Source organism: Drosophila sulfurigaster, chromosome X (genome assembly GCF_023558435.1).
Source record: "Drosophila sulfurigaster albostrigata strain 15112-1811.04 chromosome X, ASM2355843v2, whole genome shotgun sequence".
NCBI classification, from domain to species: domain Eukaryota; kingdom Metazoa; phylum Arthropoda; class Insecta; order Diptera; family Drosophilidae; genus Drosophila; species Drosophila sulfurigaster.
The window spans coordinates 31728301-31755576 of record NC_084885.1 but is presented as its reverse complement, the minus strand read 5'-3'; the positions used below and the strand labels follow the sequence as shown (position 1 = coordinate 31755576).

Here is a 27276-nt window from a genome sequence, read left to right as displayed (position 1 = left end):
ATCTTTTAACTGCTAAACTATCGATAGTAAAGTGCGATAATTATTATTGACAGCATTTGTATACTTCAATCGAGTTTATTCTTCACACCATATATATTTTTTTTAAATGAAGCATTCTTTCAAGCTAAGTAAGCTTTGTGAAACTATCTATTTTACATAAATCAGCAGTAGTTGTAAATAAGGTGCTGATATTATCGATAGTAATCATCGATGTCTATTTTTAAAATACTTGAATCAACTTTATCCTTTAAATTCATGCATGTCATGCATATTATAGAATTTTCTAATGCCAACATAAGCATTAATCTTTTATTTGATTTGTTTTATTCATAAATTTCTTATTTACTATCGATGTAATTTGCTGACTATCGATAGTTATGGCATCTGTGGTGTCATATATTATCATATATTTTTTTCTCAAGTCAAGCTTGCTTTGAAACTTGTCTGAAATATTCTAATTTAAATAAAACATCAGTAAAAGTAATATTATCGATAGTATACAGCGGTAACTATTATTGATTACGTTGAAATGATTAAATCAAGTTTGTGCTTCATATTCAAAAGATGTATTTTTGCTTTTAATTTGTCATAGTATGTCAACAATCTTTTAATTAATAGCTTTTATTCAATGACTATTTACTTACTATCGTTGTCATTGCTGACTATCGATAGTTGCGAAATCTGTCGTGTCACGCGGCCATTGCTAGTGACTCTGCTGGCTGGCTGACTGACTGAATGACTCGCTGACTGAAGATGTTTGTGCTGTGCCCGCAGCGTACAAGCGGAAGCAGGCAAACAGCAGGCGAGAGGCGTCGAGGGCGAAGGCGAATGGAGGCTGTTGTTGGAGTCAAGGATTAGCCCAAATGTACTCTGTATATGTGTGGCCATAAGTGTGTATGTGTGTGTATGTGTGGGAGACCAAAGAGTTTTGTGACTTCAATGTAAATGCAACTTTAAGTCGAAGCAAATGCCAAAAAAGGAAAAAACAAAAGACTTTACAACCATTCAGTTGTCGTCCTGGTTATCCTGGTTGTTCATATTGTTCGTGTTGCTGCTGTTGTTGTTCGTCTTATGCTTGTTGTTGTTGTTGTTGTGCTGGTAAAAACAAGCATAAGTAAAATAAGTTGTAATAAGAGCAGTTAACAACAAGGACTAACCAAGGCAAGGCAAAAGTAAAGGCAAAGGCAAAAGGTAGAAGGTAGAAGGCAAAAAGCAAGCAGCAGGAACACGGCTGAAGATGAAGTCGTCGTAGCACACCTGAGCACACACACACCCACACACACACACACACATGCATGCATGCCAGAATTCCCCTCTCTCTCTCCTTTCTCTCTCTCTTCCGCTCTTCGTGCTGTCGCTGTCTCGTTTCGCTTTCTCTGACAACTCCTTTAAAATGTAGTTACTGTTGTTATTATTCAACCTTAATGAACTTAACAAGCTCGCACGACGACGACGACGACGACGATGAGGACGACATGCCAGGATACTGCTGCTGCCAGAACATCAGCTCCTTGAGTTGGACACAGCGCTGACTGCCTGCTGCCTGACTGCCATGACTCCCCATCAACAAACAGTAAAGAGACAAACAGACAGACAGACAACCGGACGGACGGACCGACGGACAGACGGACAGCGCAACAGACACATACGTTATGCAACAGAGTGTGTGTGCTATGTGTGCTGGTGTGTGGGTGTGTGTGTGTGTGGCGAACGAAGTTGCATGTTCATGTCGCAAGAAATTTCAGCGCTCAATGGCGCAGGGTCACGTAACTCAAATAAAGCGCCCCAGTCACTTGGTCGCTCGGTTGTTGTCGGTAGTTGCTAGTTGGTAGTTGGTAGTTGCTTGTACTACCAAAGTACCCAAAGCCAAAGCCAAACTAAACCAACCCGGAGTTGCTCGCAGTCGGTGCCGGAGCCGGAGCCGGAAAATAAGGCAACTGAAATCTCAAACACACTGAATCAACAAGCAGTAAATACGCGACAAGTGCAGCTAGCAAATTCCCCCAACAACAAATTACACTGGAATTTAAATCTATGATTTAAACAAGTCAGAAAACTACAGTCGAGTGTGCTCGACTGTGAGATACTCGCTACTCATTGTTAAAATGTATAAAATATATACTGCATTCAAAATGCAGATTTTTCCCACCACGAAAGTATTGTAAATATTTAATTGTATTGTAAATATTTAAACCATATTTGATCGGCGCAGAAACATAACAAGTTCCGTCGGACAAAAATGATATCTCTATCTCTATGGGTAACCTATATAAAAATACATAAAATTAAGATAAAACTGACACATGTTGCACCTCACTTGAATGTCAAGGGTAGTGGGAAAATTCTACATGCCTTTTGTGTATGATGTTTTTAATTAATTGTAATTTTTGAATAAACAAAATTGCTAAATGTATTTATTTATTTTGAAATTTCTTATTTTTTAAATCGTTTGATTGATATTTGATATTGCCAAGTTTATTTATTTATTTTAAAATTTCTTTTGTTTTTCAGGATGACTTGCGGAACGGCTCAACCAGTTGCAAGTAAGAGAAGTGCGGCATCCATTCCAGATTTTGAAAGAATTTTGGCATCCATACCGTCCTCCAAGTCCTTCTTTTTAATAGTTTTATTTAGAAATATTAAATATTAATAAATATATACAATTATGCATTCATACTCCTTACAAAAAAGTGCATCTAAAAATATGCATTTTTAATTTTATGTATCTTTGATTAATAAATAATTATAATAATAATAAAAGTAAATACGCATTTGAATCTGAGGTACAAACACAAATATATATACATATATAATTTAATAAAATAAAAAATCGTTGTTTAAATTGAAATCTATTTGCATTTTTGTCGACATCTTTAAAATTACAAATTTGAAATTGGCGCGCTAAAAGCTACTGCAACTATTTGGAAACAAACTAAAACATACTTTCAGGATGCATTTGAATTGCAAATATTAAATTGGCATTGAAAAAATTTCAAATTATGTAGCATACTTTGGGGGTGACCCAATTTGAAGAGTCATTACGAAATTGATCAATAGATGGCGCCACTCCACCTGATGTACATCGGCTTGCTGCTGATTTCTGTTCGCCTGGTATTTCACCTGCTGAGTTGGTACTTTTTGACGGCCGACGATAGCATCAAGAGGCCACCAACAACAACCATAATGACAAAAGTAGTTGTTGCTTTCATTACTTGTGCTGTACTTGTTGTTGTAACAAATTTTTTTTTGGTCGAATACATTCAAATTTGAAATTGGCGCTAAGCAATTCTAAATTTTTTACTGCATACTTTTAGGGTGCAATAAGGGTAAATTTTAGAAAAAAGCCTATATCTCGGCCATATCCTGCCAAATTTTCAGGGGACACATATTGCCAGGATCGTAAGGACCAACTCCATCGATTGGCATCAAAAGTTTGTTATTATTCCGTTCCGTTTATAAAATGAAAAATAGGTAATTTAGAAATTTAAGGATAACTCGAGAACCCCAAGGACGATCAGGATCAAATTTGGCAGGAAAATAGTCCTCTGAAGTACGCTTTGATTGACATAGGACTCGCAAGGTATGTCTGAGATATACCCTTTTTTCTATAAACAGTTTATCACAGATTTTTGTAGCATACTTTGGGGGTGACCCAATTAGAAGAGTCATTGCGAAGACGACCAATAGATGACGCCACTCCACTTACTGTACATCTGCTTGCTGCTGATTTCTGTTCGCCTGGTATTTCACCTGCTGACTTGGTAATTTTTGACGGCCGACGATGGCAAAAGTTGTTGTTGCATTACGTGTGCTGTAGTTGTTGTTCTAACAAATTTCATTAAAGCAATTTTAAATTTTTTATTGCATACTTTCAGGTTGCAAAATGGGTAAATTTTAGAAAAAAGGCTATATCTCGGCCATATCCTGCCACATTTTCAAGGGACACACATTGCCGGGATCGTAAGGACCAGCTCAAAGGATTGGCATCAACAACTTATTATTTTTCCGTTCCGTTTGGAAAATTAAAAATACGTAATTTATAAATTCAAGGATAACTCGAGAACCACAAGGACGATCAGGATCAAATTTGGCAGGACAATAGTCCTCTTGAATACGCTTTGATTGGCACAGGACTTGCGAGGATCGTTGAAGATATCTCCGAGATATATCCTTTTTTCTGTAAACATTTTATTACAGATTTTTGTAGCATACTTTGAGGGTGTAAGAATGATTATATATTGAAAACAAGCTATATCTCGGTCATATCTGGACTGATTTTCAATGGACTTGTATTGCTAGGATCACAAGGACTAACTCCATCGATTGACATCAAAAAAGTATAAGGTTATCTAAAGATCCAATACTTCGTCTTTTTTAGTATACAAGATTTGTTTAATGTCTAGGTTTTTGAACAGAATTGTAAACAAAAAGTGCTTATAAATTGACAAAAATAAATATAATAATAAACAGATTATTCAGAATTTTAGGGACTACACATCATTTGCACATAGAGATATTAGATATTGCATCGAGAGTTGAACTGAAACTGTTCCCAGTTTTATGTTTGGTATAAGAGTCGCTGCTTCGTCCTTCGAGTCCTTCGTGTCCTTAGTTGGGTAACATAAAAAGCGCCGCCAGTCGCTGAAGTGCCAACAGTCGGCTGTTGTCCGCCAACGAAGCTGGCAATGCGGCGGCTTTCGTGATGATTTACAGTCATTAAGTTTAAGTACGGAATGATCTGAAAATGTATGAGAATTAAAATACGTAATTCAGAAATATTAAAGTGACCTTAGGATAATACATGCAGTCTATGATAGTTTGATATATTGACGACTTCTTAATAACGTGTATGAAGTGTTGAGTTTCTGAAATAAAAATTATATTGATAATGCATTACAAGGAAATATAATAGAGGTTTAAGAAGTAGATATTTGGATTACAGCTTTAGAGAAAGATTTAAAGTGATTAATCCAAGTAAAAATATTGTGTTTTCGTATATTCAATTCATATTAAACAAAAAATTGCATTTTCTAATATATTCTCTTATTAATTTGAATTTCAAATATTTCCTTAATGCTAAAAGTAAAGAAGAAGTTAAAGAGCAGAAATTAAGTTATTGATAATGCATTAGAAGAAATATAATATACTTTTAAGAAGCGGACTGCAAATCTAGGGAAAGATTTGAAGTGATTTTGGGATAATCCAAGTAAATATTGTGTTTTCATATTAGATTATCATAGAAACCTTTTTAATACTTTGAATTTAAAATATGTTATTTCTTTAACGCTAACAGTGAAGTTAAAAAGCTACTATTCATGCATGAACATGAAGATAAACATGAACATGAAGAAGCCTAAGACTATAAGACTCAAACTTTATCATAAAAAAATGCAAGACAAATAAGATAAGATCCTTAAAATGTAACATGATTGTTGTGTCTGCGTTGTGTGATGTGTGCATAAGAACTGACTTTATTAAATATGTATGTATAAGTAATTGGTGATTACAGAGTTGCCAGATTATTATTAGTATAATAATGTACGATAGTATTATTGTTAGTGAGGAGAGATTTTAAAGTTTTTAATTTCAGTATATATAACACATCTCCTCCCTAAATTAAGAGCGATTGTTAGTTTTTGATTTTCTAAAATCTTTTGGCTGGAATCGGTTAACTCCTTGGCGAACTCGTGTGCTTTGGCGGACTGGTATTCCCGATGGACGTCGTGCTGGTTGAACTTCCTTGCTCTGTTGGGTTACGGTTGCTGGTGTATCAGGGGCTTGTTTCTGAGCGGATGATGAGTTTAGCGGTTCATCTTGGTATTGAGACTCTGGACTTTTAGTAGGGATGTCAGGTACAAACCAGAAGTCGGTTGATTTGTCATCGTCGTTATCATTTGAGGATCTTGATTTGAGCTGATTATAATGGCGTTTAACATAGCCACTTTTGGTGCGAACTATGTACATCATTTTCCCGAGTGTACGATCAATTATTCCTTCAATCCACTTTTCTCCCTTGAAAAGTTTCGAGTGAAGACCGGCTGATTAACTCTGTATTTGGTGTCTTCATGTTTGTGTTGCACAGGCTTCTCAAATATTTGGCTCAATAATGTTCGAACTGGTCGACCGTGTATTAATTCCGCAGGGTTTTTCCTTGGGCATTTGGTGTAAACCTGTAGGATGCGAGGTATTTGGTCACTGCTTCTCGAACTGTCAAACCATCAGATAAATTTTTCTTTACAGAAAATTTGAAAGTCTGTACAAAACGCTCTGCCAATCCGTTGGATGCGGGATGAAACGGTGCTGTAGTAATGTGCTGTATTCCATTTTGTTTGCAAAATACTGCGAAGGCGTCAGCAGTAAATTGTGGTCCATTGTCACTCACTATTGTTTTTGGATATCCCTCAATTGCGAAGATTGAGGATAGTGCTGCAATCGTGTGGACGGTTGTAGTAGACGGCATTTGAACAGCAAATGGAAATTGTGAGAAAGCGTCTACGCAAATTAGCCACATGGCGTCGAATATTGGTCCCGCGAAGTCAATGTGAATACGTTCCCAAGCTGTTGATGCTTCCGGCCAACTGTGATATTCTCTCGGCGGTGCTGGATTGTTGCATTTGCAAATGGTGCAAGAATTGACAAGATTTTTGATGTCTTGGTCAATGGTAGGCCACCAAACATGTTGCCTGGATAGCTGCTTCATACGAACAATGCCCCAATGTCCTTCATGCAGGAGCTGCAGAATATGGGCGCGAAGATCGGCTGGTATAATTACACGACTGGCATCTGTGTGTAAGCAAAGTAGTTGTCGGTTAGTAGTGATTGCAAACCTACGATTAAAATATGGCAACAAATCGTTTTGACTCGGTTGAAGTTTTCCTGGCCAGCCTTTAGTGACGAATTGTAGGACTTGTTTGAGAACTTTGTCGTTGTTTAAGTGTTTGTGAATTGTGTCAGCATTAATGGGCGGTGACGATTCAAGAACCGTGTTGCAGGCTTCCTCTTCTTTGTCGAAGTCTGAGTCCATACCTACTGGAAGGCGTGAAAGAGCATCGGCGTTGCCATGTGCTGCTGTGGCACGATATTGAATCTCAAAGGTGTATGCCATAAGAATGATAGCCCAACGTTGTAACCTATTTGATGTCATCGAAGGAAGATGCTTGCCTGGATTGAAAATAGTTACAAGTGGCTTGTGATCTGTTATCAACGTAAATTTTCTTCCATATAAATATTGGTGAAATCGTTTTACTCCAAAGATTATAGAAAGTCCTTCCTTTTCGATTTGGCTGTATTTCACCTGGTGCTTGTCTAAAGTTTTTGAAGCGAAAGCTATTGGTCTTTCTGTGCCGTTATGCTGACGATGGGAAAGCACTACTCCAATACCAAACGATGATGCATCAGTTGCAAGTATTAGCGGTAAATTTTCGTCGAAGTGGGCTAGTTGCGTTGCATTGATAATGTGCGACTTTAAATCCGTAAATGCTTTATGCTGCTGAGGTCCAAACGTGTAATCTACATTTTTTCTGCGAAGTTGGTTCATGGGAGCAGCCAATTGCGAATAATTTGGAATAAAGTTGCAATAGTAATTTACTTTACCCATAAATGCTTCCAATTGCTGCAGATTCTCAGGAGGTTTCAGTAGTTTAACCGCTTCTAGGCCTGAGCTGTCTGGAAGAATTCCATGTGCGCTAATTCTCCGTCCCAAATATTCAATTTCATCTTCGAAAAAGAAGCATTTCGCGATTTTGCATCTAATTCCATTTTCCTGAAGGATTGCTAGAACTTGGTCTATTCTCTTTAAATGTTCTTCACTGGTCGGCGCTGAGATGATGATGTCATCCAGATAATTTCCACAACCTTCTATCCCCTTTAGAAGTTGCTCTAAATATCTTTGAAAGATTGCTGGTGCGCTGGCTATCCCGTATGGAAGACGCTGATATTGGAAAAGCCCCAGCGGTGTGTTCACGACCATGATTTTCTTGGATTCCTCATCCAGTTCCATTTGTAGATAAGCATCCTTGAGATCTATTTTGCTAAATTGCTTACCATGACGGATGATATGAAATAGAGATTCCTTTGTAGGCAACGGATACTGTTCCACATCGATTTGTGCGTTTACTGCTTGCTTAAAGTCGCCACAAATCCGAATTGCTCCACCTGGTTTTGGTGCTAGAACAATTGGGGATGCCCAATTGCTGAACTTGACTGGTTTCCATATTCCGGCTTGTGTGAGCCTGTCTGCTTCTGCCTTGAATTGCTCAATTTGTGCGAAAGGAATTTGGCGGCTTTTGTAAAATTTTGGCGTTGCTGACGATTTTAGGACTATGCTGGCTTTGAAGTCTTTGATAGCTCCCATTGCTGACTCAAATACGTCTTTATATTTTTTGCAGATGTCACTCACTTCGTTACTGCGCACTTCATTAATGTTCGACACTGGCATTATATCAAACCCGAATGTTTTGAATAAATCCATTCCGAAAAGATTGGTCGAATGTTCCACATTTGCCACAATTATGATTATTTCTTTTCATTTTGCCACACTTCGCGACAGTGTGCAGCTCTCCGAGTAATGGAATTGGTGTATGTCCAAACGCATGTAACACTCGCGAGCACTTGTGCAATACTGGTTTGTTTAAAAGCGCATATGTATTTGAATTAATTACAGAAGCTGTTGCTCCTGAGTCCATTTGAAATGAAATCACTTGTTTAAGTATTTCAAGATCAATGACTTTTTTGTTCATTTCACTTTTACTACGCCTGTAATACTGTTCACTGCTTCTAATGCTTCTATTTCGTTTGTTTCGCTTTTGTTTTGTTTTTGGCCTTGGAATCTATTTCGCAACTGTGTTTTGTCTTGCTTTGACATACAGACGACAGCTATATGTCCTTTTCTACCGCACTTATGGCATTCAGCATCGCGAAACTTGCACTTCTCTCTTTTGTGAGAATGTCCACAACCCGAGCACGATTTTAATGCGTTTTGTTTGAGCTGGTAACTCTCGAGTTCTTTGAATACGCGTTTACTGCATTAAGTGGAATATTTTTTTCAACATTTTCTTTCAGCGTTGCTACGGTTTTTGTCGTTGTCTCATAGGTTTCTGCAACTATGAGCACATCTTCCAGAGTTGGCTGTGACTTCTGAAGAGCAGATGCACGAACTGCATCGTATGGAGTATGTACTATGATCTGATCTCGTATCATTTCATCTACATATTTTGACAAACAACCTTCCGATTTACATACAAACTGACATTCACGAGCGATCCCGCGTAAATCGGCTACCCACTCTCTATGTGTTTGTGAATGTTGCATTCCTCTTTTAAAGAATTCGTACCGAGCTGCCACAATGTGTCGTTTCGTTGTGAAATGATCTGTGAGCTTGTCTGTGAGTTGTTTGTATGTATATGTGTTCAAATTGTTAGTGCCGAACAGATTTTTTATGAGTTCAAATATTGTTACACCACACCACGAAAGAAAATAAGCTTTTTGTTTTTGATCTGCACTGACCGAATATGCGTTAAAGTGCTGCGATAATTGTTCGAGATATGACTCCCAATTTTGTATTTCTTTGTCAAATACATGAAATGGAGGACATAGAGATTCACCCGCGTGGCTTGAATCACTCACATTTGGAGCTGCGTTCTTTTCTAATATTTCTTGCATCCAATTGCGTTGCTGCTGCAATATCGCTGTTGTAAATTCTTGCTGTTGAGCAAGAATTGCTTGTATTAAGTTGTCATCTGCCGGCATCTTGATGAATATCAACGACTACGCGACACGATTCACTTTTATTTTATTTTTCTTCGAATTTTTCTCCTCGTCGCCAATAATGTTGTGTCTGCGTTGTGTGATGTGTGCATAAGAACTGACTTTATTAAATATGTATGTATAAGTAATTGGTGATTACAGAGTTGCCAGATTATTATTAGTATAATAATGTACGATAGTATTATTGTTAGTGAGGAGAGATTTTAAAGTTTTTAATTTCAGTATATATAACAATGATAATGATAATTTAATAATACTTCAAAATGCACTTGAGGAAGTCAAATATTCTTGTGTTGTATAAGAAGAAGATAAAAATTATTCCAGATAAAAATAGACTAAATAAAGATTATAATAAAGAAGGGTTACTCCTCGCTGAGGAGAGATAAGAAAATTTGTTACTTGTGTACTATATATAAAACCTAAGATTTTAAGATATATGTTAAACGTCAGTTGAATAACAGAATTCACCCAAGCTACTTTTTAGTTAATTTACGTCTCATTTCAATCATAGTTCGAGGACTGCTATTTCAATATTTTCAATGGCAATGTGCAGCTCATTGAAATTTCAGCTCAATTATTGTCAACTTGAATCCAATCTGCTCGACGCAATGATGAACAATAATAGTATTAGGCATGTGAATGTGAATATCTGTGCACAGAGTTGGCCAGAGTTTAATCATTGTTCAACATGCAACGAGAATGTTGTAATTGAATATTTAGTTCTTTGTTTCAGCTATTTGTAAACACAGCGCTCAACATTTCGCCATTTTCGTTGACCGCGGGCCATTTTACCTTTATGAAATTTATTTATTGAACGGAAGGTTTCATGTTTAGGTCATCGATATGCAAATTGATTGACAAGCCCATAGCTGCATAGCTGCACAGTTTCAGCTGCAGTTCAGTTTCTCTCAATTTACTGTTTCAGCTTGCATCGCAATCCAATCCGTATTGAATCAAATCGAAATTCAATCCAATTCAATTCGTTTCAATTCTCGCAGCTGCTGCCGTATTATATTTTTATGCCATTGCTTGTTTGGTCCTTCAATTTGATTTCCTCTCACACACACACACACACACACACACCTGGCTCTAAGCTGAAGTGGCCAGCGAGACTCGGTGATTGGAAGAGGAGCAGAAGCAGTTGCTTTAGCTTTGCGGTGGCCATTTGACATAATTAATTGTAACACAGAACAATTACGTGCCCCGCCCCCACTCGCCCATAACCCGCTAGCTATTGTGGCCAAAAAGCAGAAGGGAGACGAGGACGAGGACGTGGGCAGGACAATAAGGATATACATTTTAATTAAAGCACCTCGAGCAACTAATTACATTCCCACAGCCAAATGCGATGGCGATGGCGACGACGATGGCGATGGCGACCAACCAGCCACACATCTACATATGTGCATAAGTGTGCATGTGTGTGTGTGTGGATGTGTGTGTGTGTGTGTCGAGTCTTTGTGTGCGTTCATGTGACCAAGAGAGCAAACGCCCTTACACCGTGTGCGCCATTTGTTGTTGCCAAATGTCCTTGAGCAACTACCTTCTTCCTTTCCCTTTCCCTTTCTCTTTCTATTGCCAGCTCTCTTTCTTTCTTTCTTCCCCTCCCTTGTTCATCTCGCTCTCCTCGAGCTTTCATTGAATTTCAAGCAGTTGCAAAACATTTCCATTGAACTTATTTTAAATTGTTTCAATTTCATTACTCTTTACCAAGCGCTTGTTCCATTCCATCATTTCTAATACATGCCTACGAATTTTTGTATTCTATTTCCACTGTTCCTTATCGATCCCTGTAACTGCATTCGTATTCACATGGTTTATTATTTTAATGACAATCAGACAATCACAAACCCATCTAATCTTCAAGTCTATTCGCAACGTTCTATTCTCATTTTGCTCGCCATATTCAATTCCAATTCGTTCCATTTTATTACCATTTCATTCCACTGTTTTGTTGCACCTTTATTATGTTCCACTCTACTCGCTTCGTTTTGTCTTCATTTTGGTGACTCTCTTCAACTCCTTTTCGTTCCATTTCCCACTTGGCTCACTTTGTTCATTTCCATAATGTTTCATTCCACTGTTTTGTTGCACATTTCTCATGTTTTACTCTACTCGCTTTGTCCTATCTGAATTTAGCCGAATCTCTTCAATTCCAATTCGTTCCATTCCATTTCCATTTTGTTTCATTCCACTGTTCTGTTGCGCACTTATCATTTTTGGTTCCATTTTCGAGTTGGCTCGCATTGTCGACATCCACTTTGTTTCATTCCACTGTCTTCATAATTTTTTCGCTACTCAATTCATTCTATTTCATTCCGTTTCATTCCATTTCCATTATGTTTCATTCTACTGTCTTGTTTCAATTTATCACATTTTACTCTTCGTTTTTCTTCGTTTTATCTTTGTTTCGCTGCCACTCTTCAATTCCATTTCGTTCTATTCCATTTCCATTTTGTTTCATTCATTTGACTTGCTTTATTCACATCCACTTTGTTTCATTCCACTATCTACATATTTTTTTTGCAACTCATTTTGTATTATCTGGCTCTCTTCAATTCCATTTCATTCCATTCCATTTCCATTTTGTTTTAATCCACTGTCTTGTAGCTATTTATCACATTTTATTCTTCACGCTTCGTTTTATCTTCGTTTCGCTGCCACTCTTCAATTTTATTTCGTTCCATTCCACTGTTCCACTGCTTACACCACTGCACTTCCCTCATTCATTTTATTCTACTGGCTTCGTTCTATTCCCATTCATTTCCCGTACTGCATTTTTGGAATGTATCACAATTCCTTCATTCGTTTCGTTTCCCCCCGTTCCAGCAGACCAGAAATAATTGTCTTTGCGGGCATTATGTTTATGTTAATTGTTGTTCTGACTGCTCTCGTTCCACATTGTTGTTGTTGTCTCTCGTTGTTTGTTTCTGTTCTGTTCTGTTGTGTTGTTTTCATTACTAATTGTTGAATGATAGCAATGAAGGAGGCTGAAGACCCAAAAAATGGGAAATGTGAAATGGAGGGAAAGGATCAAGGAAGGAAGGCGACAAAACCCCTTTTGGTTCAGTTCTTAGCAGTCCTTTTAGCCAGTTTTGTCGTTCGTTTAGTGCCGTTAACATGACACTTGAGGCTTAACATCTCTCGCACTCCCTTCTCACCCCTCCCCAGCTTGTCATCAGCGTCGAAAGGATACGCTTTCGTCCTCATCCTTTCGGAGGCTGTTTAAAATGTGTTAAACCGTTAAATGAAATTGAAATTCTTGGCGCGTTTACTTGATTATCCTGTCGCCAATAATTAAATGTCGTCGCAACAAGTTGCCACAAGAAGTTTGCAAAGGACAAGCGGCTAAGGACTCACAGCAGAGGCAGCTCCTGCTTATAAATTGTACTCATTAAAATATTTTAATTTACTTTGCCAGCCGATTACCAGCTTAGAGTCCCAGAGGCAGAGAGAATTAATGCTCAACACATTTTGTTTTCGTTTTTTTTTTTGCTGTTCTCTGTTTGCTGTTTGCGATAAAGACGCAATAATTGGCCGCAATCGTGAAAGGATACAGCCAAAAGGAGAGAGAGAGAGAGAGAGAGAGAAGGAAGAAGTCTAATCTGGAGCGGTGTCAAGTGCGTGAGTGCTGCAAATTACCCAGAAAATGTCATCAAGTCAATTTTCGAGAGGGGGAAATGAGAAAAGTAATCAACGCTTCAACATAACCTCAAAGTCGAATCTAACCTCAAAATGTTAACCGATGAACGAATTGCGACAATGAAAAAGAAAACAACAACAACAGAAAATAAAAAAGAACAAACAAACAAAACGCAGCAAGTGCCTTAAAATTTAAATCACTTTCCCCAAAAGCGTCGCAATACAAATCCCTCACTCCTTGTCTCTCACTCTCTCTCTCTCTCGCTTCTTACACACTCGCTGCTCTATATAAATTATATTTTGAGGGTAAATAAAACACTTAACGCCCTTTTAGCGGTTGATACTCCACCTCCCGCAATCCCCCCACAAATCCAACCCCGCTAAGCAAACCCGCTACATGCTCTGTTAACGTCGCGTCCTCGCGCAAGGATTCACAGTTAAAAAAAAGAGGAAGACAACAAGAAACACGCTTAAAAAAAGCGAGTGTGAAACAAATGCTGTCGCAAGTCGAACTATAAATACTCTTTAGGAAATTTTGATGTAAATAAGTTTCAAGCAAAAATTGTAGAAATTATTCTAGAAATTCGTTTATTTACTACGGATCTAGTATATTTTTCACTCTATGGTATATTTTGCACGTACTATATGAATATACCAATTAACGAATTTGGTATATTTTAAGTATTTTTTAAATATTACATATTTTTGGCACATTTTAAAAATAATATCGACCCCATGAAGTATACAGTATATTCGTGATCTGGAGAGTCTGGTATATTCTGTGCTCTATGGTATAATTCTGAATTTAGTACTCTGTCAATATACCAAATACAGCCATTGGTAAATTTTAAAATTAATACAGCAGCACGCTCGACTTTAGCTTTGTTACATGTCAGTACTTTTGCAGTATATCATTTGGTATATTTGGTATACTTTAAGAAATACTTTGTTTGGGAAAAAAATTGTTTTGTTTTTACCAAATATATCGTTTGGTATATATTTATGGTATATTAATTTGGTGTGTTTTAAAAGAGTTTTGCTTTTATTTTCAATGGGTAGCGGGTATCTCTTCTTATCTTACTTGTTTTGCATATTCCTAGAACAATATTCCTATGCCTGATACCCTGCAAAAGTGTGCCGCAAGACGTTACACACATTATGACATAATTATCATGCCCTCTCCAAGGACAAAGTAAGCGAGCACATTGTCGCAGCGGGCGTTAAGCCATCATTACCAAAATGGCCTGCAGCTGAACGACGAACGAGCAAGAGGAAGGAAGATAAAGAGAGAGAGAGAGAGAGAGAGAGAGAGAGAGAGAGAGAGAGAGCGGTTGGCAGACTAAGACTAAACAAATTTGTTGCCCCGCTGCCTCGCTGACTGCTTTCCTGACTGTCTGCCTGGCTGACGTCTTCGTCAGCTTTACTTTTTCTCATAACTGTCAGCTGACAGCTTTAGCTTCAGCTTCAGCTGCAGAGTTGCCACCCCGCCTGCTGATGATGACGACAACAAACTTTGTTGCCGCTTTGTTGACGTTCCACATTTTCGGTTTGACTTTATTCTTTTTGCCACTTTTTGGCACTTTTGAGGTGCAACTTTTGGGGTAGCTTAGTTGACATTAAAAATAACTGTATCTATATGCAAATCAAATCAATGCTTAAGCATCACTTGTTAATTATAAATACATATCAAATATTTCATTGTCTATAGTTTTACTTCCCTTTTTACAGGGTATTTTACAGTCGTTCAACTTCAGTTTACAGCTGCCAGCTGAACTGTCTCCTCAGTTTGTTGGCTTTTTGGTTTTGGCTGCACGATTTGACATTAACCTGTCAGCGTCTGCCTTGAATTTTGTATTTTATATTAAGTATTTATGGGCGTGGCGCGTCCCCCTTTTTTATATTTTTTCGATTAATCGTAAGGTAAATCTGCCATTGCAGAGTTGAAGTTGCTTTTGGGTTGATTAAATTAATGAACTGATAACTTTACCCAGTTATCGAAAGTGTTATCTGTATCGATAAGTTTATTTTTTTACTTCAACTTGCTGATGAGTTGATTGAATGAATGAATTGAAAACTTATTTACTTATCGATATCAATAAATTATCTAGACATAAAATTTCAGAATGTTATCGATATCGATAAGTTTATTTAATCGATAAATGGCAAGGAAAATCTGTTGCAGATTTAAAGTTGTCTTTGGGTTGATTGAAAGAATGAACGGAGAGCTTGACCTAGTAATTGAATTCCATGGATTACTTGAAGATTACATTGCAAGTGTTATCGTTATCGATATGTAATGGCAAAGGCAACTCTGTTGCTGTTCCACACTACCAGTTGCTTTTGAGTTGATTAACTATATGAAGGGAAACCTAATCTAGTTATTGAAATCAATAGATCACTTAGAGGTGACATTGTAAAGTGTTATCGGTATCGATAACTGTATTTTATGAATTATTCACAAAGCAAATGGGTTGCAGTTGCCAAATTTAAGTTACTTTTGGGTTGATTGAATGAATCATCGGAGAACTTTTTTTACTTTCCTTAGTTATCTTACTTTACTTAAGTTATCGGCATCGATAGGTTTATTATTTTCGAATAACGGAAAGTCAGTTGGAATAGCAGACATAAACTTTCGAGTTGATTGAATAAACAGAGAATTTATTTAGTTATCGAAATCAATTAGATGTGTTATCGGTATCGATAAGCTTAGCATTTCTTTACCAATCAATCTGCACTTAAATGTTCCATCAGCAACGCTTTTGAAGCACTTGCTTAGCATATCAACCACAGCACGTATATCAATCTCTCTTCTTCTCTTTGTCTTTGGCTCTGTCTTCTGACTCGTTTTTTTTTGTGAATAATCCCAGCATTGTAGCTTTTCAGCTTTTTAGCCGCCTACAAAAAAAGCTGGCGCCATATGAAAATTCAATTGACGCCAGTGATTCGATTTGTGTGCTTCGGAAACGAGGCGAGGCGTCGCGACGCAACGCAAAACGAAACAAAGGCGAAATAAAATCAAGCGAAACATGAAAAAATCAAATAACAAAATTTTGTTGTTGGTGGCCCGCGGCGCTTTGAAGCAAGGCGCCAACTGTTTTGATTAGATAAAAGCGGCGAGACCGTATGAACGTCAAAAGTAACGAGTGCGAATGTGGCAGCAATAACGAGAAGCGAGAAATGCGTGAAAGGAAACGAGATGAGTTCAAAAATCGCCTCGAGGGCGAACATCTAAAAATCAGGAAACAACAACAGCACAATTGTGTTGTGTTCTCTTCTGTTCTGTTCTGTTACCCCTTGCCCCACTCCACTCGTCGCTCTCTCTCCGCTCTCCGCTCTCCACTCGCCGCTCGTCACTCTCGACAACAAGATGCCCCTTCAGGCGTGGACTGGCTGCCCTCTTGTTGAATGTGGCAACTTTTGGCTTACAAATTGTTTTTAGTTTGCACAACTTTTAATTTGGTTATAGTGTGAAAATGTTTGTTCCCTCTTTCATTCATTTTTTCACTCTCGAATACCCTGTAATAAAGTATGCATAGCGGGTAGTTTCGCTGACACAAACTGAATTGATTGAATGACTTAATTGGTTAACAATGAGCTCAATATTTGTTGTTGATACAGTCATAAAATGCAGAATTCCCTTAATTATTAAATTTTGATAAAAATAAAGAAAGATGTAATAAAATTTAATAAATTTATTCTCGAGCTTAATTCCAATCTCTGAACGAATAAGAATAAGTTTCCACAACTCGAGTTTTCGGTTTTTCTACGTTTGTGAACTATGTGAAAATATCGAACACTAACGTAGAAATATCGAACACCAATTTTCGATAGACAGTCACGCGATATACAAAAATGTATAAGAAAAATTCATGAAAACTGCTTTACTGATTTTAAAAAATCATTCTACTTAAGTTTTTTGATGATTTTAATCGCTCACTTATTAAAAATTTTGTGATAAAAGTTTATTTACACACTAAGAAATTTACCGTCGTTAATTTTTTTCCATTTGTGGCTGTGGAAACGCCAAAACGAGACTTGATCAAATGTGAAAAAAACTGAGAGGTTCTAAAAACGGGGCATAAGAAATTGTATATAAAATAGATCGATAGTTTAAGCACTCATTCGATAGTTTGTACGAGTTGGCAGCACTGTTAAATAAAAACAGATTGGCAGCTCGATGAAAGAGCATCAAAAATCGTTCAAACGATCAAAAAGAGAATAGATTAAGTGACTCACAAAAAGTCAAACTAAAAAACAACTTAAATTTCGATCATAATTTTTTTCTTGTTCATCGTTTTTGTAATAAATATGTTTTATATAAAACAAAGTTACTTTGAAATGTAACGAAAGTTGAATTGTTTTTATGAAAATTTGTAGCTGAAGACTGTTTGAAATCAATATTCTTTACAGGGTATTTGCAAGTCTATCACGCTCGCTGCTGTATACGCTTTAACTTGTTTTCTATTTAATTTTTTCTATTTATTCAAAGTTTGCGGCACAAATTAATTTGCATTTTGCCCACGCACACACAAAAACGCACTCGCTTACCACAACTTTCCCCCGCTGTTCCCCTCTCTGTTCCTTTCCCTCTCCCTGTTCCTATATCTGCCCCTGGTCACTTTTTCAATTAGACAAAGAGGGAAGGCAGTGTTTGCATGCCAAGCCACAATTAGATGGCAATTAATAAACTAAAGATACAAGACGGCGTAACAGCGAAAGCAAAAGGGGGACAAAGTGGGAAGTGGAGTGGAGTGGAAGGGAACGCGTGTCCTGTGGAACAAAACAGGACACGCGTCCGACACAAAACGACATTTGTTGTGGTGCATTAATCAAACAAATCAATTTTCATATACACAAATGTATATGAATAGACGACGACGACGATGATGAAATCTAAGACCAGAAAGCACTCACAAACCCCCCCCGCAACCCCTTCTTCTACCACTGCAATAACTACAGGTTGAGGTCAGTTGAGGACTTTAGTTGGGGTTTCCTTTCTTCCCTATTCATAAATGTAATAAAAAACCCTAAAAGCTCACACGTCAAACGCAATTCAATTGCTACGTTTCTCACTCTCTCACTCTTCTCTATCTGTCTCACTCTTCTCTCTCTTTCTCTCTCTCTCTCTCTCTCTCTCTCTCTCTCTGTGACAGTTTTGTGTTGGGACAAGTTTGTTGCTGGTGCCAATTATCAGCGCTATTACCGAGTCGAGCCTCAATTCAATTTGTTTGACGTTTCAAATGGCTTCGGCTTTCAGCTGCTTTTGGCCACATGATACGCTCAATGAGTGTACTCACACTATTCACATTCACATTCGCATTCGCATTCACATTCGTTTGGCTCAAGTTTTTCGCTTACTTTTGTTTTGTGGCCCCAACAAACTTTCGCATTGATAAAAGCCGCACTACGCTGCGTATGAGTAATGTCCCATCTCTCTAGGAGTTTTTCTTCTGTGTGTTTGTGGCTCGTAATGAAAAGTTTGGCGTAATGAAATAAGCCAAAGTTTCGCTTTTTTGTCTTGCCAGCCAGCTTTCAATAATAACTGTAAAAGTAACTAGCAAAACTTTTGCTTCGTCTTCTGGCAACTTTTCTCTCCTTATTTATCTCATCTCCCCTCTCCGTTGTTGTTGTTGTTGTTGTTGCTCTCTTAGCGGTGCTATCAATGCGATTATGAAGTGGCCATCGATGTATCCACTCCACTCCACTCAACTCTGGCACTTCACTCTCCTTCACTTCTCCTTCTCGGGGATTATTGCGTGTATCTTTCATCAGTGGCATCTTTATTTGCCCAGCACATAAACGAAGCGTTCACTTCTCTTTTCTTTGTTCCATTTCGTCTCGTTCCACTCGTTCTTACTTATTTTCTGTTTCGATTTCCCCCTTCCATTTTATCTCTGCTTTGTTTCATTATCGTCAACACCTCAGCTTAAGGTAGTCGCTGAATATTTTTTGGACGTTCCACATTCCAATCGTTCCCATGGCAAAAACTGTAATTAAGCAAACTTGCTTTGATTAATTTTCTTTAAATTCACTATTATTTCATCTAATCGATTTGTTGTTTCTTTTTTATCTCCTATTTTTGACTCGATTCATTTAATTTGTTTTCACTTGGCTTGTTACTTGTACTATTTTCACTGTTCCACATACCAATCGTTTTTATCGTACCACAATTCCAATTGAGTTGCATTTTGATTTAATCTTATCTTTTTGCTTGTTCTATTTCCACTGTTCATCATGCCAATCGTTCCCATTGCACCACAATGTCGCTGAACTGTATTTTACTTTTGATCTGTTCCAATTGCTTCCTTACTTATATATTAATTTGTTCTATTTTCACTGTTCCACATACCAATCGTTCCTACTGTGCCCCAATATCAATTTCTACAGAGTTGAACTTTCTTTTTACTTAACATTTCTTCTGTTTCATCTCATTCTCTTTTATTTGTTCTGTTTCCACTGTTCCACATACCAATAGTTCCAATTACACCACAACGTCGCAGAGTGTCTTAATAATTCAAATGAACTGTATTTTACTGTTGTTCTATTCCAATTTCATCATTTCTTATATATTTATTTGTTCTATTTCCACTGTTCCACATACCAATTGTTCCCATTGTACTGCAATCTTAGTAAGTGTCGTTATTGTTCGCAATTCCAATTGAGTTGCATTTCAGTTTAATTTATTTTACTTATTTTACGCGCCTGTTTTCTTGTTCCATATTCAATTGTTGCTTTTCTAATCTATTTATTTGCTCTCCATTCCAATCGTTTCTCCTATGCCTCAATATCGATTTCCATAGAGTTGCATTTTCTTTAAACTTAATTTGAGACATATCTTCCGCTTCATCTCATTCCCATTTTTTTTTGTTCTATTCCACTGTTCCACATACCAAACATTCTCGTTGAACCTCAAATGTCTTTATTGTTCGCAATTCCAATTTAGCATTATTTTGCCCATTAAAGAGGTCGCTTTTCGTGTTCCAGTTCCAATTGTTTCATTTCTCATCTATTAAATTTGTTCTATTTAAAGTACCAATCGTTTCCACTGATTTCGATTTCCACAGAATTGCAGTTTCTTCTGACTTAACTTTAAATTTACACTACATACACATTTTCTGTTTCATCTCATTCCCTTTTCGTTGTTCCATTTCCACTGTTCCACACTCAGTGCGTTGCAAAACGTCACCTGCGTCCGCTAGGTGAGTCTATATTTTCCATGCTATTTATGTGCACTTCATTAAACAGCCATTGAAGTACAAACAAAGTGGGCAGAAATAACAATTAATCATAATTAAGCCGCAAAATGCACACATAATCATTTATTATGATACGGCCGGTAAGTGGAACCAGTGAAAGAGAGAGAGAGAGACAGAGACACGGAGTGAGGCTGAGCGACAAACTGGACTGGACGAGGATAATAAATTAAGTCAAAGAGGTCGTGTTAAGCTCCTGCGTAAGCCGTTGCCCTTAACTCTAACCTGCTCTATTGACTATTTGGCCAAAAGCCACCGAGCCACAAACCACAAGCCAAAAGCCAAAAGCTGGCCGCAGGTAGCTTCGGTTGTTGCGTTAATCAGGCGTTAAATTAACGCACTCATTAGCACAAATTACAAATTGAGCTGCCACCTCCTAGAGAGAGAGAGAGAGAAAGGTGTGTTCGGTGTGTTTGGCCTGTCTCTGACCGTTTCATTCCCTTTCATTCCCTTTGCCTGACTGCCGAGAGTTCGAAATGCCAGGCTAAGTCAGGTGCTTAATATAAATCACTTAATAATCAAGTGCAGCCGTTTAATTGACCGTCTGACCATAGTTCTATGGTTCCCTTCCCATTTCCTTCCCATTCCATTCCCCATTCCCTTTCCTCCTCTCTCCTTCTCAGTTCATTCCATTTCATTCCGCACTGCGCCGCTGCTCTGCTCTGACGCCTTTGTGCAATTACTTATTTCATTAGTTTCTTGCCTCTCAAAAGCTGACTGCTTCCAAACTCCACTTCCAATTTCTTAGCCCTATAAAGTACATGAATAGTTTAAATCTCTCCAACTTTTTTGCATCTGCATTTTAACTTCAACTGTTAACGACTTAGAGTTTCGTCATACCTTATTTTTAAAGAATTTTGTGATACCTTCTCTAAGTAAAACAACAAAGCTATTACAACATTAAAATATGTATTAAGTTCACTAAATAAATCAAACTTTCAATTTGAAGCAGTTTCAGTTTGCCTTAAATTTATCAATTTTCACAACTCTCTGCTTAAAAAGCATTAAGCATTATCTTTCTCTCCTCTTCTCTTCCTTTTTTTTGGGTATCTCAAGATTGTGATAATGCTAATCTTGAGATACCCAAAAAAAAACCAAAGTAATCTTTTCTATGGCACTTAAAATAATCTAATATAAAATTATTGGAGATTCTATTCTCTAACTTATTGTGCCATTGCTAATCCAGAAAACAATTTCAATATAGTAAATACACAAAGGCAAACAAATCAAAACTGAAAAGTAGCTTTCATTTAAGAACTGTTTGAACTTTAAAAAAATGTTCATACAAGAATTTTAGGCTGAATGCATTTTGAATAAAGATTCCGTTCAATCATAGTTCTAAGATTACAACATTTTTTTAAGATCGAAAAGCTTTCAAATGCCAAAATTGTGTACTAGAATTTTTTATTTTGATTCAAGAATTTACTTTCTTGATTCAATTTTGGCTTTATATAATCTAGACTCATACACAAAGGGATAAGAAATCTAGGTTAAAACGTAGATTACAATTTTGATTTAAGAACTTTTAGATTCAAAAAGATTTACAGCAAAATTTCGTTTATCATACGAAGATAAAAAATCATGTTTTAAGATCGAAAGGCTCTCAAATTCAAGAATTGTATTGAAGAATTTTATTCCCGATTTAAGAACTTTTTTGCTGTGTAGTAAGTAGATTTTCTACTACAATCTAAACTGTTATCTGTAATGAATTCGAATACTTTCCACAAATATTTTTATTTCGATTTAAGAATTTGCCTTCTCGATTCAAGTTTGACTTAAAATAATCTTGAATCAAGGTTTTGTTCTTAAAGTTAGAACTTTTTTCTTGCTGTGTAGTAAATTGGTTTTTGAACTAAAATCTCAAGTGTTCTTTGTTAAGTATTTTGAATATTTCCCAACAATATATTGTCACCTAATGATTTTATAGACGAAAATTGTAAAGCAAATCTACAAGGTATTCTTTCTTGTACATTTCATTGTCGTTGTTGTTGTTGTTGTTTTCGACCTTTGACATTTAATTTAAGTTTTGCAATTTGCATGCGAATTACAACGACGACGTTGATTGAAACACTCCGCTTTCTCTCCAGCTGCATTTAAATCAAATCTATTGCCAGGAACAACAACAACAGCAGCAAGCAGCAAGCAGCAATAAAAAGGCAACAGAATTTGGCAAGTTTTTAATTGCCAGCAACCGCTGCCAGTGACAACCGCAGGAAACAAACTTTTCCTTCGCCCAATTTCGTTCGCTGTTCCTCAATGTTTTGCCTCATCGTATAATTATTTTTGCCTCGACATTTGCATTTGTTGCTGCGAGCTACGCTACGCTTAGGCTCAACACCAGCTCAATAAAATGACCAAAAAATGAAGCGAGCATCTTAATCATCGTCCACAACTTGCCCATCATCATCATCTTCATCGCCATCTTCATCGAAGATTTGGGTTGCAAATAAATCGAAATCGGAAACATAAAAAATAGAGGCAAACCCCAAAAGGAAAAAAACTGTGCCAAGAGCACACAGAATAGAGCAGAGCAGAACAGTGTCGCGATAAAACCCAAGACGAACACCAAAACCAAAATCGAGTCCAATCCCAATTTCCAATCCCAAGCCAAAGTTGCAGCCAGAGCTTCAATCTCTGCCAGCTTTACTCGCTGGCCACATTCAAAGAGCGCACAACAAATAGTTAAAGACACTGCTACACTGTACAAAATTACTAGCACAAATGTAAGAAGAGAAATTTTGAGTGCAACATGAAAATGAATTTGAATATTGATTGATTTTGACTGTAAATTTAGTCGGACACAACATTTGACTTTAATTTATGACGTTGAAATTTTTTTAGTCCATAAATTTCATCAGATCTATTCGAGTTTTAGAATATATTCTTACTTTAATAACTATGTAGAGTTTTAATACCCGCTACCAATTTTATAAAAGAGTAGAGAAGAATGCATCTCTGATCCCATTAAGTATATAGAATATTCTTGATCAAGACAGTCTAGTATATTTTGCACTTTATGGTATAATCCTAAATGTAGTATTGTATCAATATATACCGAATATGTATATCCTTCGGTAGATTTTAGTATTTTTGTGTGCCCAAAGGTATCTCCGATCTGATAAAAATATGTAGTATAATATATTCCTGATTAAGTATGTGTGGTATATTTTTCACTTTATGGTATAATCCTAAATGCAATACTTCTACCTTCGGTATATATTTTAGAATTTTTGCAGTATATTTATTTGGTATATTTTAAGAATAATAGCAAACAGTCCGCAGGCTTTGGATATATTTGGTATAAACTTGATTGTAATACTATATATGTAAATATACCAAAAATGACCTTTGGTATATTTTAGTATCTTTGTGGTATATTAATTTGGTATGTTATAAGAATAATATCGAACAGTTTAGTATATTTGGTATAAACTCAAATGTATTACTTTACAAATACATATACCAAATATAGACGTCGGTATATTTGGTAGTATTTTTGTGGTATATTAATTTGGTATGTTAAAAGAATAATATCGGAATAATAAGAATAATATTCGGTATAAGCTCGAGTGTATTTATAAATATACCAAATATAGACTTTGGTATTTATTTTAGTATTTTTGTGGTATATATATTCGGTATATTTAAAAAAATAATTATACCAGATAGTCTGGTATTTTTTGTATATTCCTGAATGTATTAGTATATCAATATACCAAAAATAGGTTTCGGTATATTTATAACTTTTGCGTAATACTTTTTTATTTTGTATGGTATATTTATTTGGTATATGCATTTCTAACCAAAAATATTCTCTCGTTTCAGTGAATTGCAATTGAGAACGTCAAGATATGGAATTTAGTCAATGCTTTGTATTTTTTGTTCAGTGTATCACTTGCTAGCCCTTTCCCCCTCCCTTTTGCCCCATTCACCCCCATCAGCTGTCCCTGAGCCCTGTGGTCGCGTCGTCCAAGTGTATTCGTATCCCTTGGCCAATCTCTCAAAGTGCCAGACATGCCAAAAGGACTAAACAATTTTCTGCGCTGGCAATTTTTATGGCCAAACGATAAGTAAAACGATATTGAATGTGTGTCTGTTCTCTCCCCTTTTTGTATCTGTATCTCAGATTTTTTTGTGGCAAGTGATTGCAGCAAGCAGAAGAAGGCAGATGGATAAAGGAGAAGGAGAAGGAAGCGGGGAGGCCCATTAAATGGCGATAAGCATCGGCATTGTCCAAGGCAAAAGCATTTGCCCACTTTAAAGGCAATTGCCGGGCTTATTAGCACTTTGTTTTCTCCCTTTAGTTCTTCTTCTCTCAACTTTAAAGGTCAGCATTGGAATTGAGATTGGGGATTGAGACCGATACCGAGACTGAAACTGAGACTGAGACTGGGATGCAAGCCTTGTTGTGAGTGTGTGTGTGTTCCGCATTCCCCAACAAAATTAGCTGCAGCCAGAGTGCGAAAGTGCGAATTGTGTAATGTTAAATGGTCACTGCCCATGCCAGAGCAGAACAGAACAGAACAGAACAGAACCGAACAGAACAGAATGTTGCAAAGTGCCCCCAGCAGAGGAAATGCTGCGTTAAAAATTATGTTTACCGCTCTCGCTCCCCGCATCTTCGCTCAGTCTGCTAAAACCAAGGGAAAAAACATATATATAGTATATATTCATGGCATTTATAAAAGTCATTTGGAACAGTCAACGTTGCAAAAGAACGCGCTCCGAGGCTAGACCCAGGGCCAGGAATATACATGATGTATACATGGGACAGCAGGGGGGAAGAGAGGGACAAGAGAGAGGGAGCGGAGGACTCTTACGGCACATGCAAAATGTGGCCATTACGTTATGAGCTGCGCTACAATCTGCAGTCAAGAGGATTACAACGAATGAACCTCAAGTAAAGGAAGATCTTAGGTAGGACCTGAGGAACAAAGATCTAAGGAAGTCCCTAGCTGCAACGGTGGAAGTTAGCTTCGTCTCAGAAGTCGCATCTTAAAAGAAACTTCAGGAAGATCGTTAAGACACATTCAAGATATTTCAACCGGAGTCGGGACAGCGCGGAACATTCACAGAGGAAATGCTCCAGGGTTTCCTTAACTCCGGACTTGTTAGGAAAATTCCCAAAAACAAACGCAACAAGCTTCCCTCTAACTAAATTCACATACATATTGAAGAATGTGACTGTGACTCAAGCTGCAGCTCATCAGTCTTTGGTCCAAATCTTCGTTATTTCAACTTGAAATTGACTCTTTGCTGTCAGTTTCTCAGAACTTCTCTCAGCTGAATTTATTAATTTATTGTACTGAAATACCTTACGTTATTATGCAAATAATATGTAGACAAAAATGTCAAAATTTTCATTGTTATAATTGATAATCTAAAAAAGATTTCTAAAGAACATCGTAACAAGTTTCCTTCTGTCTAGCTTGCACATCTTCAATGTGATCCAAGCTACATCTCATCAGCCTTAGCTTTCAATCTGTATATTCTTATTTTCGAAATCTTAACTCTCATAGAGTCTTAATTCGACTCTTTGCTGTTACGTTCTCAGCAGGTTGGTAAAAATACAAAGCCACATAAATGAACTAAGGTGAAGACCCAAATACGCGCCGTATTCCCTTCCGTTACAACACAACGTAGATGACTCTCAATTCCCTATTTATGTAAATGCTTTGCTAACAATTGTCTGCGCTGTAAAGTATGCTACATTTTTTTTTTAGTTTTTTAGCGTGTAAGGAGAAACTTGCTCAAGTAAACTATAGAGTGAGTTTCAGTAATAACCTTTTTAATAACGAAGCTATGATACTATTTTCTATTGTTTGTACAGATTCTTTATTACTTATGATTCCTGAAAATTTGATTGCAATATAAAGTGATATAAAAATTGTCGATGTTATAAAAGGAATTCTTTTGTGTGGGCGAAAGACTCACATACTACGGATTTTAGTTGCTGTGGCAGATATTTTGGTATATTTGGCACTCTATGGTAAATTTAAAATGTATATCTCAATATGAAATTGAAATGTATATATCTTTGGTATATTTTGAATGTAGTTCTATTGTATCAATATACCAAATATAGCCTTTGGTATATTTCAAGTATTTTGTACCGCATTGTAGCTTTCTTAGTTGTTTTCTATAACTCTTTCTTATTCTTTCCGAAGATAACCTTAACTCTCCTTGAGCAAGCAGCGATATTCGAGCTGTCAATAAACCCTTCAACATTCTCTGTAGAGTGCAAAAGAGGGAGGTGAGAATGGAGACTGGGAAGTGGGGAGCAAATTACTTTGACTTTCGCTGCGCTTTTCGACGCGTTTTCGCTGGTTGTCCTTGTTGCTGCGGCCATTTGGAGCATTTTTCGGGTCTGCGAGCCAAGTGCAAGCGCAAAATGTTTATAATTAAACTTTAATGCGTATTTAATGAGCCCCGGCAACGGGGCCTTGAAAAAATAATGCCAACTTTCAATGCGAATGCGAATGCGAATATGAAAGCTACCCAACCACTCTTCAGTTTATCTCTTACTGTCTCAGTCTCTGTTGCTGTTGTTGCGTTATGCAATCCTGTTTACAAGGCCAAAAGTTTTTCGGAGGGAAAGGGAAAGAGCAGACAGACA

General features: G+C 37.0%; 1 long non-coding RNA gene across 1 annotated transcript in view; it reads right to left on the bottom strand.

Annotated features, from left to right (window-relative positions):
• Nucleotides 1–4749: 4749 nt before the first annotated feature.
• The window catches only part of LOC133849423 (uncharacterized), a 42788-nt gene continuing 20261 nt past the window's right edge, over nt 4750–27276 (bottom strand). The window contains exon 3 of the long non-coding RNA XR_009895376.1: nt 4750–4865. This is a non-coding gene — a long non-coding RNA (uncharacterized LOC133849423). The remainder of the gene's footprint in view (nt 4866–27276) is intronic.